This window comes from Mandrillus leucophaeus, unplaced genomic scaffold, assembly GCF_000951045.1.
Source record: "Mandrillus leucophaeus isolate KB7577 unplaced genomic scaffold, Mleu.le_1.0 Scaffold1451, whole genome shotgun sequence".
Classification (NCBI taxonomy): Eukaryota; Metazoa; Chordata; class Mammalia; order Primates; family Cercopithecidae; genus Mandrillus; species Mandrillus leucophaeus.
The window spans coordinates 541,378-545,188 of record NW_012101423.1 but is presented as its reverse complement, the minus strand read 5'-3'; the positions used below and the strand labels follow the sequence as shown (position 1 = coordinate 545,188).

The window sequence follows — 3,811 nt, the reverse complement described above, 5'->3', positions numbered from 1 at the left end:
CCCTCCCTCCCTCCCTCCCTCCCTCCTTCCTTCCTTCCTTCCTTCCTACCCTCCTTCCTTCCTTCCTTCCTTCCTTCGATGTAGTTTCACTTTTGTTGCCCAGGCTGGAGCCTCGGTTTACTGTAACCTTCGTCTCCCAGGATCAAGCAATTCTCCTGTCTCAGTCTCCCAAGTAGCTGGGATTACAGGCACACGCCACCACACTCGGCTCATTTTTGTGTTTTTAGTAGAGATGGGATTTCACCATGTTGGCCAGGCTGGTCTTGAACTCCTGACCTCAGGTGATCCACCTGCCTCAGCCTCCCAAAGTGTTGGGATTACAGGTGTGAGCCACTGCACCCAGCCCAGTTTTTCTTATCTAAGAATCTTATCTATGTGAAAGCCAAGCTAAGCTAAGCTGTCCTGACAGCATGACAAAATGTAGTATTCTATTGATTTAAAGAAAGTTAAACTTGACATTTTAGTGCATTAAGTACATCAAAGCATAACAATAATTATCTTGAAAGCATACATTGTTATGGGCATTGGGACATATGGATATATTGCTGTGGGTATTGGCACATCTGGACATTCTGCTGTTGTAGGAGTGTGTCCCTTGCAGGTATCGTTAGGCTGTATCTTCAGCTATAAACATGTAATGACTGTGAGTCATGACTGGCACGAAATGTGTCTTGTTAGTCTTAAGATGGAGGTGAACTTAAGTTGGGGTTTCTCAGGGCCTCTGAGGCTCCTGCTTCCCTAAGAAATACATCTTTGTTGTCGTTATCCTTTCTTATGTTTTGTGACAACTACCATGTAATTAAGATCTTTCTTTTCTAGGACTTTAGGACTTATAACGGTGTTTACTGTATGCTAATTATTATTCCACATTTTGCTTTCTTTGAAAATCTAAGGCAATTCTCTACTTTGATGCTGCTAAATTAATATTAATTTAGGAAGATACATTAAGCTCTGAATTTCCATTAAACACACATTTCTCCTATTTAAAAAGTAAAAAGTGGCAGAACTTGACAATGATGCCTGGTAGAACTCCGAGCTGCAAAGCAGGATAGATGGTGGTACCGTTTAGGAGAGATCACAGAATGATTTCGAATATATTGAAATTGAGGTGCCTTTAAGACAACCTAGTTGATTTTTCATGTCAAGACTCCTAGGCTGGTGATATACCCTTGGTCATTGATAAATGCATGCAAAATTAAACCAAGAATGATATTTCCCAAGGAGACAGTATAGAGTGAGCAGATGAGGGGGGCTGAGACTGAGTCCTGAAGAAGCAGAACATCTAAGAGGTTGATATAAAATGACGAGTTGCTGAATGAAGAGTAAGGACTGGCCAGAGGAGCAGCGACAACATCAGCAGAGCATTTTTGCATCGGGGCCAAAGGAAAAAGTTCCTTTGGAAAAAGTCCTTGGAAAAAGTTCCAAGAACCAGAGATTGTATTAAATATGGTGGGAAGATGAACTATGATGAAAATTTAAATTTCTCAATTATATTTTGTGATATAGAGGTCATTGCGCACTTGTGAGTGATGGGAGTAGAAGAGACATTGGAGGGGAGTAAGAAGGAAGTGGGAAGTAAAATAATGTATAAACAACATTGTGTGAAGCTTGGCCTTGAGGAACAGGAAATTGCAAAGTGGAAACTGATAGGGAAGAATGTGGGATGCAGACGAATATGTATTTGTGAATCTCGTGAAGGAGAATTGAGTTTTTTAAAGTCATGACTGAGAAGATCCCACTGAGATGACTGCAATAGTATACATTTTCTGAGAAGAAGGAACAAGTTCCACACCACAGCTCCAGGGGGATTGGGCCAACCCAGGGAGAGCAATGGCTCCTCCGTTCTCATAGGTGGACACAGGTCATGGGGGAGTGGATACAGGTGTAGGTGGGTAAACAAGTTTGGTAGGAGAAGATGAGGACTTCAGACCAAAGACTTCTACTTTTTGTTTATATACAACCTAGTTATGAGCTGAAAGTGAGGTGGAGGTGGAAGATGTAGATTCTCACAGAGATTTAAAATAGATGTGGCAAAGTTTGCAGAACGACAGGAGGATTACTTCCAGTGGGACTCAGCTGCCAAGTTTATTCAGAGTGGGGTTTTGCCAGATGGGTGGGATGAAATGACAGAGGAGCAATCCTTATTTAGGGTATTGGCAAAAACACATTTCGGTGAGCACTGTTGTATACTATCCAAATTTCTATGTGAGACAGTTTGATTTTCTTCTATTTATAATTTTTATTATGTATTATTTTTAAGTCACAAATTCTGAATAGAAGTTTGAAAGCTCTTAAAGTCCTATTGGAAAATTATACATGCACTCAAATATTGCTTCCTAAAATCAGTTTTATTGAATTAAGGTAATATATATAGAAAATTCACAAATAAATTTCTGATAATAAACTTTTAAGAACCTAAATTTCCTGGTTAAATGTTTTATCCTATGGTTGAAGTTATAGTTATCTTTACTTTTATATCTAATTTAAGTGTTAAATCTACTGAAAAAGCTAAGATATGGGCCAGGCATGGTTGCTCACGCCTGTATTCCCAGCACTTTGAGAGGCTGATGCTGGCAGATCACTTGAGCCCAGGAGTTCAAGACCAGTCTATACAACATGGTGAAACCCTGTGTCTATAAAAAAAGAAAATAAAAAGAAAATAAAAAGAAAAATTAGCAAGGTGTGGTAGTGTGCACCTATAGTCCCAGCTATTCAGGAGGCTGAGGTGGGAGAATTGCTCCAGCCTGGGAGGCCAATGCTGCAGTGAGCTGAGACTGCGCCACTGCACTCCAGCCTGCGCAGCAGAGTGAAAGCCTGTCAAAAAGAAAGAAAAATAAGCTAAGATATGAAACATGTCTATTTTGGATATTCAGAAACATTATAAGTAATGAGCAACCTGACCAATGATGATTACAAACTCAGCAGATGATGCATAGAATGAAATGACAGAAATCGGAGGGGTGGAGCAAGATGGTCGAATAGGAACAGCTCCAGTCTCAAGCTCCAGCGCAAGCGACACAGAAGACAGGTGATTTCTGCATTTTCAACTGAGGTACTGGGTTCATCTCACACGGGAGTGCCGGACAATCGGTGCTGGTCAGCTGCTGCAGCCCAACCAGCGAGAGCTGAAGCAGGGCGAGGCATCGCCTCACCTGGGAAGCGCAAGGGGGAAGGGAATCCCTTTTCCTAGCCAGGGAAACTGAGACACACAACACCTGGAAAATCGGGTAACTCCCACTCCAATACTGCGCTTTACCAAGGGTCTTAGCAAACGGGCACACCAGGAGATTATATCCCACACCTGGCCGGGAGGGTTCCATGCCCACGGAGCCTCCCTCATTGCTAGAACAACAGTCTGCGATCTAACGCAAGGCAGCAGCGAAGCTGGGGGAGGGGCGCCTGCCATTGCTGAGGCTTAAGTAGGTAAACAAATCGGCTGGGAAGCTTGAACAGGGTGGAGCTCACAGAAGCTCAAGGAGGCCTGCCTGTCTCTGTAGACTCCACCTCTGGGGACAGGGCACAGCTAAACAACAACAACTACAAAAAAAAGCGGACGCAATCTCTGCAGAAACCTCTGCAGACGCGAATGACTCTGTCTGACAGCTTTGAAGAGAGCAGTGGATCTCCCAACATGGAGGTTGAGATCTGAGAACGGACAGACTGCCTGCTCAAGTGGGTCCTTGACCCCTGAGTAGCCTAACTGGGAGATGTCCCCGACTAGGGGCAGACCGACACCCCACACCTCACACGGTGGAGTACACCCCTGAGAGGAAGCTTCCAAAGCAAGAATCAGACAGGTACACTCACTGTT

General features: G+C 43.4%; 1 protein-coding gene across 1 annotated transcript in view; it reads left to right on the top strand.

The window, feature by feature from the left end:
* ADGB (androglobin) overlaps positions 1-3,811 on the top strand; it is a 237,711-nt gene that overhangs the window by 78,459 nt on the left and 155,441 nt on the right. The gene's annotated exons all lie outside the window — the stretch shown is intronic.